Source organism: Podarcis pityusensis (assembly GCF_964106645.2).
Source record: "Podarcis pityusensis genome assembly, chromosome: 6".
Lineage (NCBI taxonomy): Eukaryota > Metazoa > Chordata > Lepidosauria > Squamata > Lacertidae > Podarcis > Podarcis pityusensis.
Genome location: NC_138030.1, coordinates 94,947,697 through 94,960,146, shown reverse-complemented (window position 1 = coordinate 94,960,146; position 12,450 = coordinate 94,947,697). Strand labels below are relative to the sequence as shown.

At 44.8% G+C, this 12,450-nt stretch overlaps 1 protein-coding gene across 3 annotated transcripts in view; it reads right to left on the bottom strand.

Moving 5' to 3' along the window:
* Positions 1-12,450, bottom strand: part of TNR (tenascin R) — a 383,580-nt gene that overhangs the window by 169,930 nt on the left and 201,200 nt on the right. The window lies entirely within an intron of this gene.

The following is a 12,450-nucleotide window of genomic DNA, read 5'->3' as shown; positions in this document are numbered from 1 at the left end:
GACAAAATTCAGGATCAGTAGCAAATGTTCAGTCCATTTGCACACATCACTTTACAAAAGTCAGGTCAGATGGTACTATTCAGGTACTATTGTACAAACCAGTCAGGTCAGATGTGTTTTAATTTGTTGGAAGCCACCCAGAGTGGCTGGGGAAACCCAGCCAGATGAGTGGGGTATAAACAACAACAATTGCTACTACTGGTACTACTACTATATGTGTATTTCATATTTCTTTGGAATGGTGGCAGAAAGCCACCACCCCGGAACTCCCCTGACCTTGCCACTGCCACATAGTCCAGTCCTGATAAGTGCAGAAATGCTCCAACCCTACACACCTCGAGTCACTGCTGGAAGCATCCAGGGAGGCTAAACAACTTCAGGGCGGAGTCTGATCAGCTTCGGTATGGACCCGAAAGTTCTCAAGCCAAACAGAAAATAGCTTGCACCCTTGCATCTGGCTCCTCCACCTGACTATTTTCTGCTTCCTTGATGACTTGGAGAAGAGAAGAGTCCACAACTGAAACCTCAGATCAGTGCCTGAAGCCTGCTAGCCCCATCACCTCATTTTTAGACAGTGGGCAACTGAGCCTTTACAGAACTTCAGTATGAAAAACACTCCCTCTTTATTTTTTAAAAAAAGGCTGCTGAGGTTTTTGCATATACAACCATAAGCCACAAGCAGGAGGGAAGCCAGCTACAAGCCATCAGCGAGAGGAGAGCAAGAGTCTTCTCAGCAAATAAGGCTTCTCACCACCACTGCTGGTCAGCCTTATCCTGAGGGGAAGCACTTGACCTCACTGTACTGGCAGAGGAATGCCCTATTTGCCTTCAGAGTCCTGGAGTCACCCTGCTTGTTCTGCCGGCAAAGTTCACCTACTGCGGACTCAGACCATCACGTTCCAGTTCCCACGGCTGTCACCCAACGTGAATCTCCATTGGCTACAGCAGCAGAAGCCTCATGGGCAGCAGCTGAAAAATCCCAAGGACAGGGAGATGGTTGCATTTTGCTCTACTTCTGCTGTTGTTGGCGACTGCCTTGTACATCACTTGTCAGAAGGACAGACCACAAGTTTAGCTTAATAATTTATAAAGTATAGCTCTGGTGTAGGTATTCCTATTAGATCAGGGCTCTCCTGTATAATGGATGTGTATGTGTATTTTAATAAACTGAACAGAGTAAAAGGTTATGAGTCATTGTGTGTGTGTGTGTGTGTGTGTGTGACCGTAATAGTGTTTAGCTTAGTTTTCTTAGTTGCTATTCTGCTAATATTGTTTTACAGATCATAAATGCCTTCTTGATTTGTTATGCTGGAGTCAATTGGGTCGTGCCTCTACAGCAGTGACCAGAGGAGGAATGACCCCTGGGAGGAGTGCAAAAAGAAGAAATGCAATGGTATACCAGCACAACGGGACACCTTCATCTGCCCCAGCTGCAACAAAACATGTCTCTCCCACTTCAGTCTCTGCAGCCACAGCAGGTGCTGTAACTCTCCAACATTTTGACTTCACCTGTGAAGGCACACTCTTCCATTGTCTCCTGAGACAGGCGGATGCCAACCAAACCATATAATATGATTTACACTGTAATTGCAATGTATAGCTTACTTTTTAGTTGTTGGTTTGTTAATACAGTAGTGTTTTATAGATTGTAACTGTTTGTTAATTATATTATTTATGCTGTACTTGTGATGTTCTATTGTGTTGTTGTTATTTATTGTTTGTAAGCCACTTCTGGATTCTTTTGAATGGAAAGCAGCGTAGAAATCCATCCATCAGGTAAGTTTTCCCCACCTATTGGCATAAACAGAACCATCTTCTATTATACGCTACATTTTTTACCTGCAAGTTTCCTACATACATAGAAGACAACCAGCTCTTGTAGAAACGGGTTGTATTTGATATCACACTCCTGCACAAGCACAGAAATAGAAAGGGACCTGTTACACATCTATTCAGATAATTGCTTCACGCCCGGGTCTCAGAGGAATTGGCAAACACTAAAGGATGAGAAACCAGACAATGCTCTTGTAAGGGAGGCAAATGTTATTAGCTGCATTTCTCAGCCACGGGGATTTGAAAGCAGGGAGAAAGAAAAACAGCCCAATTCAAGAGAGGGGATGGCCCACTGGCCCAGTCCACCACCACAATGCTATTGTTGGCTGGTAGAGCAAAGGCCATTTACTCCAATCACCAGGGACAGCCTCCGTTTCCTAGGACTTGTCTCTTCTATCCTAATTTGAATCTGACAGATAGGAATCACTGGAGCACTAGTGCATTTCCAGCTCAGCTCTAGCCAAGTAAGCAGAGGGACTTTTCAAGGCCACTGCAGATTTCAGCCAAAACTTAGAGTAGGCTTGAGCTGATTGTGAACTGGGGAGGTGAAAGACTGTAGCAGCTGTGCTAATGCTTGCAGCTTTTAATCACACCAGAGTTGGGGGGGGGGGGGAGAAATCAGCTGCTGCTGCTCAACTGTAAGATACAGTGGTACCTCAGGTTACATATGCTTCAGGTTACATACGTTTCAGGTTACGGACTCTGCTAACCCAGAAATAGTGCTTCAGGTTAAGAACTTTGCTTCAAGTTGAGAACAGAAATTGTGCTCCGGCGGCGCAGTGGCAGCAGGAGGCCCCATTAGCTAAAGTGGTGCTTCAGGTTAAGAACAGTTTCAGGTTAAGAACGGACCTCCAGAACGAATTAAGTACTTAACCCGAGGTACCACTGTATAGGAAGTCACTGGATTGCAAGTCTACCATTTTGGAAAGGTGCTGAATTGAAGGGAGGGCTATGAAGTTAAAAAAGGAGAAGGAAAATTCCCAAAGAGAAAAACACCACGTGGAGAAGCAAAAAGCCTTATAACACAGGAAACTGAAGGTGCTTACATACTCTCCTGACTCGTTTCACTAACTGACCAAAGATATTAGCTATTGCAGCTGAATGGACTCTGTAGTTCCCACCAAAGAGCAGAGAAGACAGTGCTATCACGAGTGTAGCGGGTGGAACTGGGATGTGGAGCTAACCCCAGACACTTAGGCAATCCAAGCACTTCTTAGCTAATACCTGACATGATGCTATAAACTTAATACCTTTATGGTCACGACATCCAGCCCCTTCAACCCCCACCCCCCAAATCCTGAGATTGGAATTGACTATCCAAGGTGCAATACATCCTGAAGAGTCTAACAGGTGAGTTCTTTGCATGTCTACTCAGCGTTAAGTCCCACCAGAGTCAATGAGGCTTACTCCTAAGTAGGGATGGGGAGAGATTTGATTCAGTTCATATTTGAATCCAAATCTACCAAATCAACACTTTCTGAAATAATTTGAGAACTTCAAAAGTTGCACTTATCCATATTTTGCGGTGCAGTTCTCCAGTCCAACGATGTCTACAGGAATGGATAAATTTGTGGAAGGTGTGCATAAAAATGAACATATTAATGGAAGTATAAAATGCATTATATTAGAGCTTGCTTTCGAAAATATGCCCATTAGTCAAAACTGCATTTTAAAAACTGGAATTTGAAAAATTAGCACTAAATTGCTGCTGAAAGGTGGAGAACTGAATTTAAAATTGAAAGAATGAGAAAGCAAGAAAACCAAAATCAAAGACCCTCCCATCTCTATTCCTAAGTAAGTGTGTATAAGGATTGCAGGCAAAATGCAGAGCTCTGCAAGAAGCCTGAGGTGGCTTTCAGTTGACTCCCTTCCTTCGGAGCAGAAGCAATTTTCCCCTTCTGGTGGGAGTCTCATTTATGCCTCAGTTCAAGTGTCTTTTGAAATCAGAGATACTTGAAAGGTGACAGAATATAAAGTGCCTGGTGTCAACAACGATGCATGCCATTGTACAATTGTTCTCTGATGCTTATTTTCTGAACTGATGTAGGTCTATGGCATCTATTTAGTTGCTGTGTACTGTTTATAGATTTTATTAAATGATTAATTCAATACCCCAAGCTATCACAACTTCTCATGTTTTTGCAGCATGCTTATCTGGAATCTTTGGTGGGTGCTTTGGTGCATTTTTAGATATTGATATTTGTCTGCTTTCTTCAGTTAATGGATTCTGTAATGTAACAAAGACACCTTGATAGCATTTGGGTTGCTTAGACTGTTAATGTAATTCAGGTGTTGTTTGCTAATTCCATTTTTTTCACACTGAATTAATTTATTTGCCATTTTGGTTTTTATTCGGATCACATCTGTGCATAAATATTTTGCGAACTGAAAGCCAAATTCCTTTTGTGTGGACAAAATAATGTCTTCTGGTGTGGGCCACGATCAAGCCACAACATGGGCACGTTTGAGCATTTTGAGGTAGTGATGGGTAAATCCCCCCTGGCTCATGCTGGGTTGCCTCTGAAATTAGCCAAGCTAATTTATGGAATTAGTTCAGGTTATTTTGAAGCCCATTTGTATTTGTGCCCCTTGGTTATGCAAGAAAGAAGCAAACAAACACCTGGCCCACTGCCAGTTTCCCAAGTCCCTCCCTTTCCTTTCCAATCCCGCATACTGTCCTGTCCTGGTGGTCTGGTGCTGGTAGTAAAAAATAAAAAATAAAAAGGGTAAAGGATCCCTGACAGTTAAATCCAATCGTGAACGACTCTGGGGTTGCGGCGCTCATCTCGCTTTACTGGCCGAGGGAGCCAATGTTTGTCCACAGACAGTTTTTCCAGGTCATGTGGCCAGCATGATTAAGCCGCTTCTGGCGAAACCAGAGCAGTGCATGGAAACGCCATTTACCTTCCCGCCGGAGCAGTAACTGTTTATCTACTTGCACTTTCATGTGCTTTTGAACTGCTAGGTTGGCAGGATCAGGGACTGAGCAACAAGAGCTCACCCTGTCGTGGGGATTCGAACCACCAACCTTCTGATCAGCAAGCCCAAGAGGCTCAGTGCTTTAGACCACAGCACCACCCACTGGTGGTAGCTGCAAGCTATTGGGGAAGGCAAGGGAGGGACGTCTCTTCCTCCTCTCCTCTCCCCTGGTTAAGTCCCTGGAGAAACCATTTCCCAAGGCCAGTGTAGTGCCAGTGTCCATGTGAAAGAAGAGATTTCCCAAGGGCTCTTTATGACTTTATGGCCTGATGTTCTGCTATGCATGGGGTGCCAAAGTAGAAGGAGGCCTCCATGCTGTATTCTTGCCACTGCTGTGCAGTGACTAAATTGGGTTTAAAGGAGTAGGGAGAGGAATGGGGGGCAGTCTGTGGGTGAGATGTCTCCAGGCAGTTGGGTTTCGAGGAGAATGCCCATTTAACCCAGACCAAAGTCCTAGTTGGAGAAAAACACAAGAGGCATAATCCTTGTTTCATAGTATTATAGACCCCCTGAAACTTGCACCATGAAGCCCAGAAGTACATGTTTGATGACCTAACAATTTTGAGGTTATTGTGGTTGCCAGTCCTCAGTGTCCGACCTTAAGTATCCTCATTCTCAGATAGCTTCAGGGTGAGGGGCCAGAATCAAGGGAGAGAGGCTATTTTCTGTTTGGCTCGAGATTGCCATGTCTAACCTGAGGCAACAGGAGGGGTGACCTTGGGTAATTTTCTGTAATATGGCACCCAGTGTGAAGCCAAAAATTGGTGCCTCTCAATTATGGATCTTCTCAATTTTGGGAACTGCCAATATTGCCCTAAATCCTACGTTGGCAAAAGGTGCAGCTAGCCGCTACACCTCACTAGTCTAGCACTATGTGGTGCTTCCTAGGTGTCAATTTAGGTGCCAGTCTTATGGGCTCAGCAGCAAGCTCCCAGGCCCCAGCTGCTGATTCTTAGGGTTTGCGTCTCAAGAGACCTACCGATCTTAGGAGGCAGGGGAAGGTGGGGCGGAACGACATAATGGGGATATAAGGTCACAAGAAGATTAGAATGGTCTTCTTGTTGAATCAGAACAATACACAGAATATACTCCTGGTGGATGTTGCTCCTAGCTGTTGTTTTAAAAGTGCAGCATGGATGGGCCTCTTTCAGTGCCATCTGCTTTGTTAACCTGGCAGGTACTTTCTTCTATATCCTCTCCCAATAGATGATTTCCATTATACACAGGTGTCTACAAATTAGAAATAATTCATTACTTTCCAGTGAGGAGTTTAAATGGGCTTCATGAACTCCGTAGAGTTACCTCCCATTATCTGTCTCTGCAGATCTGCAGGGCTGCTGTGTGTAATCTGTCTGCAGCCCAGTTTGCGGCTCCTAACGCTTGTCTCTGCCCCCTTTTTGTCTCTCAGCTCCCCAGAGAAAAGAGCCCTTTGGCAAAATCTCTGCCACACAGCCTTCTCAAGCTCCTGGCTCTTGCACGGATCAGAAACCAGTTTTATGAGCTCCGGTTCTCTCTTGCATTAAAAAGGCCTCTGGTGTAAAGTGGTTACAAGACTGCAAAATGTGAAATGCCACATTGAGAAAGGGAAGACCTCAGAGAGCACTTAAATGCAGTTTAATTACATTCCTTCTACACCAGTCAGGGGGGCAATTTACCATCCAAAGTCATATGCTTTGCTCAGAAAAACAAAACTAAGCACAAGCATTGCTCCCGCTCACGGCTGATCTTTCCTGAGGATGTGATCTGCCTGTGCACTAATAGCTGTTTTTCATACAATTTCAGATGCTCGGCATAAAGTGTCAGAATAGAGGATGCATATTTTGATCATCACATTGGTATCCTGCCCTTCCTCCAAACCTGTGAGATAGCCTTAAAAATGGTACCTTGCCCAGTGTTATCCTCTGAGCTTCATGGCTGAGAAGAGTATTCTGAAATGAGGTCTTCCCTGTCCAAGTCCAACACTTAATCCACGGCAGTCATGTTCAGACCCATTTTCAGAGACCATGGATTCAGTCCTACCCTTCAGTCCTCCCCAATACCGAGAATAGGAGGCATGAAATTGTCATTTGGGTGAAACCAGGCTACAACAAATGGAAGAGGTTTGGCACAGGCATTGGGTAGACCCCACCCCTTCCGGCCCGCCTGCCAGAAGAACTTACATTTGGGGGTCAACTGGAAACGAGGGTGCCCCTGACCTACATCAAGGAGTAACTCCCCCACTGGATTGCACCTGGGGAGTGCTGTCTGGGGCACCCAGACAGAAGCATCTTCCCTGGATCCCTTTAATGGGATACCCCATTTCAGATGGGCCAGGTAGAGGCTACAACCTCCCCTCCGTCCAAGACGACGCTTATCCAGTGATGCAATGGCATCTACCAGGAAGGGGGAGAGGACTTCTGCCCTGAATACCTGGATATCAGCAATCAGAAAAATTTTTTTTATTGTTGAAATACATTAATATAGTAAGCCTTTTCGTTATGTGGGGCTTATGCTCTAGGGATTGCACCTAAAGCCAAAACTGTGTATAGTCAAAACACATTGGGTGCAAAGAAAGGTGGGATAGCCAAAGCCTTTCCCCCCAGACAACAGCCTCCTTTTAGTTTTAAAAAAACTTGGCGAAAAAGGGTTACATGTGTTCACTGAAACAACAATGGCATACCCTCCACATTTTCCAAAGACAGTCCTGGAATTACAGAAGCTGTCCCGGTTTCTGATTTGATCCCGGAATGTCCCACTTTTCCTTTTTCCTCCCTTCCATGTCTCAGGGAACAATTAAAAGTGGTGGGTGGGTGTGTAGGTTCACAAGCAGAGTCCTGTTTTTACTGAAAATAAAATTTCTGCACCAAATGAAGGAAATGGTGAAGCTGGCCTACGGTGCCCTTCCTATAATTTTGAAGGAAAATGTCACCAATCCACTATAAGTTCTTTGATTGCAATGCTTCAGCAGTTTTTTTAGAAAACACACGGAATGTTTATTCGTTTAATGTAAATGGAGCCTTACACTGTCTACTGAGAAGTAAGTCCCACTGTTTTCAATGGAGCTTACTCCCAGGTAACTGTGTAAAGACTATGCAGCCTTACACTGCAATCCTAAGCATTTTTACTCAAAACTAAGTCCCACTGAGTTCAATAGGATTTACTCTCTGGTATGTTCCCGATCAATCCCACAGTTTCCATTATCATAGAATCATAGAATCATAGAGTTGGAAGAGACCACAAGGGCCATCGAGTCCAACCCCCTGCCAAGCAGGAAACACCATCAGAGCACTCCTGACATATGGTTGTCAAGCCTCTGCTTAAAGACCTCCAAAGAAGGAGACTCCACCACACTCCTTGGCAGCAAATTCCACTGTCGAACAGCTCTTACTGTCAGGAAGTTCTTCCTAATGTTTAGGTGGAATCTTCTTTCTTGTAGTTTGGATCCATTGCTCCGTGTCCGCTTCTCTGGAGCAGCAGAAAACAACCTTTCTCCCTCCTCTATGTGACATCCTTTTCTATATTTGAACATGTCTATCATATCACCCCTTAACCTCCTCTTCTCCAGGCTAAACATGCCCAGCTCCCTTAGCCATTCCTCATAAGGCATCGTTTCCAGGCCTTTGACCATTTTGGTTGCCCTCCTCTGGACACGTTCCAGTTTGTCAGTGTCCTTCTTGAACTGTGGTGCCCAGAACTGGACACAGTACTCCAGGTGAGGTCTGACCAGAGCAGAATACAGTGGCACTATTACTTACAATACTATCGTTATCGTTATTGTTATTTTTGTTATTGTTATATCCTGCCTTTTCCCCTGACAGGGACTCAAGGTAGCTTACAGCTAAAATTTTATTTCATTCCGTTTATCTGTTGAAGGTGCTGTACATGATCTCTTCCCTTGCACATTTTTTTCTTTACAACAATCCTATGGGGTAGGTTAGACTGGAGGGTTGTAATTCGCTCGATGTGACAGGTGTATATGTTTATACGATGAATATATGTGCGGCAAGATCAAAGGCGGGAGACGCTTCCTGATGTAGAATATAATGTTCCTATTTTCATCAGAGAAATGTGGGAGGATGTGCAACAGACAGACACAGGCCACAACTGAATGAATTTGATGGGTCCGAAGGGTGGACTAAGCATGATGTGGCAGCCATATTTGTTGTTCGTGCAGTTGCTCTGATCACAACCAAAGTGGATGAGTGTGTGAAGGGCAATTACATTTTGCTATAAAAATGTGCCTGGGTGAGGGGAGCCCTTTCCTTAACTCCTTGCCCTCTGTTGCCTCCGGTCATTTCCTCCCAGCTTGACTCTGATCCTAGAAGCAAGCCAAGCCAAGGTGAAAAGACTTGAGTTGATGATGGAAGAAAGAAACATAAGGTGTGTGGGGGGGGGGGAGCTGCAGGCTTTTGCAACCCTCATTTATGATCCCCTCTTGTTATAAACATTAAATCCCATTGCCTACTTCATGTGCCAATGGGGCAGACACAAGAATAGTTTGGCCCTCAGACAGAAGTCATGGGTAACTTTCTGGACTTTTCTTCTTCCAGTGCCAGAGTCTGAGAATTCCTGCTGTACTGCAGGCAGCAAGGTGGGCTTCTGGGGTTACCATCCAGGCATGGATCAGGCCCATTTGGCTCCAGCGGTCTTCAGTAGGAGTGGGCTTCCAGGCCATTGCCAGGCCCCACCCCCAACTCTTTGGTTTTTGTACTGATTTATGGCTCTGTGTGTAGATTTTTGCATTATGAGACATTCCTCCCGCCTCTGTGTTGGATTTATGAGCAGAGGCAGTGTTTGGAAATGGTTTCCTGTAGGAATTAATTCATTTTTAATCAGCTGAGCATAATGATTTGAAATAAATGATCTTCCTGAACTGAGGTTAATCAGCTCTGAATGGGCCTTTTCCATTATGTTATTTAGAGAGGGTATATTATAGAAATACTGTTATAGGCCTTATTTAATCATCTGTTTGTTTCACTGTGTACACAGTTTTTAATGGACTGCTCAAGATTTAATGCGAGGAAGCTTTATTTTTATTATTTGTAGGGGATTTAGTGCTGACAAAAGGTGCAGGATTGATAGCACCAAAGGCAGAAACAATCTATTTCTTTGTATTTTGCACTACCCTTAGCATACCAAGCTAACAGAGCCATGTGCTACTGAGGAACAGACTTCTGTAGCCTCCTTTCTGTACGCTGGTATACTGGTGGCAAGATGAAGTGCGGTTTTTTTGTTTTTTGTTTTTTTGTGCTACTAAATAAACAGACACCAAGGCATATTAACAAACAAGCACAAAACCTGGCATAGATTTCTGCCCCCAGTACCATAGTTTTTGAAGAATGGTGATGCATGCAGAATTTTAGTATCTGCCACAAACTTTGGATGCCAAAGTTTGTGACTGATTCTAGGTTCTCAGGCTTAGCGTTTTATTCCCATTACCAGTCTCCAAAGGAAAATTTCTCATCCTGATGCCCCGAAATGTTGGAAAACATTTTAAAGCAAAGAATATAGAAGTCTTCAGTAACCATTTTCAGGGCGCTCTCTTGACCTCTCCTGACACTCTCCCTACATTTCCCTTCCCTGAGCCAGGCCCACACCCTGAACTCACTCACTCACTCACTCACTCACCCACTCACTCACTCACAGCTCTCCTTTTGCCACCATGCTGCCACATGCTTAAAAGAAAGAAAATCCATTGATAACTCAAAGATGGGTTCAAAATAAAGCACACAAACAAAGGTAACTTATTCCACATTTACCTAGATGATGTATTCAGTGATTTCATCCAATGTGTGTGTGTATTAAGTGGCTGAGAGGTTTGGCATCTTTGAGGCAGGGCTGTCACAGCCCTGTTCTGGATCAGCCTCCTGAGCACACAGAAGAAAGAGTGATGCCAACCATCTTTCTCCACCATCTTCCCACTTCTCCCCACAGTTCATGGGCATGTGCCACTGTCCTCACTTCCTGCAGGCAGCTGGTGACCCCACTGCAGGCAGCTGTTGCATTCTACGCACAAGATAGAGCAAATCGACAGCGCCCTGTACTGCCTTGCTGACTGTGTTCAGTAAACTCTTGGCTCTCTTGCCCATAGGCAACTGCTGCTTTTGTTGCATAGAAAGGACAATAGATTGGTGCTATTTACAGTTATTTGGAATTCCAAACTAATTCACCAGGTTCAATTTTGGACACAGATAATATTGATTTGTTGCTGCAGTCAATTATCTGGAACTTTTGTTGTCTGATTCTACTTGATTTTTCCATCAGGGGAAAATACGTTTCAGTAACTGGAGGCCCAAACTCTTGCACAAGGTAGGGAGAGAAGGGCGAACCCCCCAGAGACTGAGCGCTTGTAAGAATGTGTGTCTGAATGTGGGAGTCTGTCAGCATTTCCTTATTCTCACTGAGATGCAGATTCTTATCTACACAGCCAGTCAACACGCACACATTGAACTGCCAGTATAAAGCAAAACAGATTATGTAACTGCTTTTTCCAGGAAGAAAAAGAACACATGTGCACAGAAAGACTAGGATATCTGAAGCACTCTTCAGACTTTCCATGGAGATATCTGAGATACAGAGATGCTGGCAAATTCCTCCTCAACTGAATTTCAGCGAATCAATAATTCTGTCGTCTGGGTGAAGACTGCATGTAATGTGCTTCACTCACCTGGCAGCAAAGGATTCTGAATCCCTACAGTTTTCCTTTCTGAATACTCTGCAAAATCCGAATATATGTTTTTGTACGCATGGCACCACTGAAAACCATTTTAAATTGTACTTGGTTGGTTGTTGCACATCGAGATCCCCAAGACCCCCCCCCCAAAGAAAAACACAATTGACACTTAATTTTTGTTTAAGGTTTTTGGCATAATTTTGGCCACAACTTTATTCAAATTACAGCAATGTGAGTGGTTGCTTAGGCATTGGTAGCACTAACTGACCCCGCACGGGGACAGCTCTGACATTTGCACTCCGTGCGAAGTCAGCAAGGGTAAGTCACCTGGGGAGAGAGACGGGACTGGGAACCATGCCTCACCTCTCCCCAGCATGCTCCCAGGGGCTTGCGTGGCCCTAGCCCCTTGCCAGGGGGTTTCGGACAAAAGCATGGGGAGCCCCTGGGTTCCTTTAACAGAAAACCCTTGAAGCAGCAGCAGCCGCATTTTGGAGGGGCAGGCACAGCCGAATCCATACCCCCCCACCAACCAATTCCAAGACCAATGCCTAACCGCAAACCTTACAAGTTGTGACGATTTGCTACGCAGTAGGCAAAAACCAAGTGGCACACACTAATCAGCCAAATGGACAAAATTCCTACCGGGCCCCTGCCCCAAAGCAGACGACCCCATGACAGGCATAGCAAGGTCAAGCAAACAGCCTAAAATTAGGGAAGGGAGGGCAGGTGATCCGAAATAAGCAGCGAAAAGAGGAAGAGAGGATAAGCAGCGAAAAGAGGAAGTTCTTCGCTGCGAGCATTGTATTTAACAAATAGGGCTGTCAATCAGCAAATGGCAACATCTAGATTTCCCCAGTAACAGCCCGCCCCTGCTTAAAGGATGGCCAAACTATTTGCCTAGTAACAGTGAGGTGTCTTGTCAGCCCCGCCCGCAACCTGTGCTCTCCATGAGGGAGAACACACTTTCTCTTCATAGAGCCTTGCAG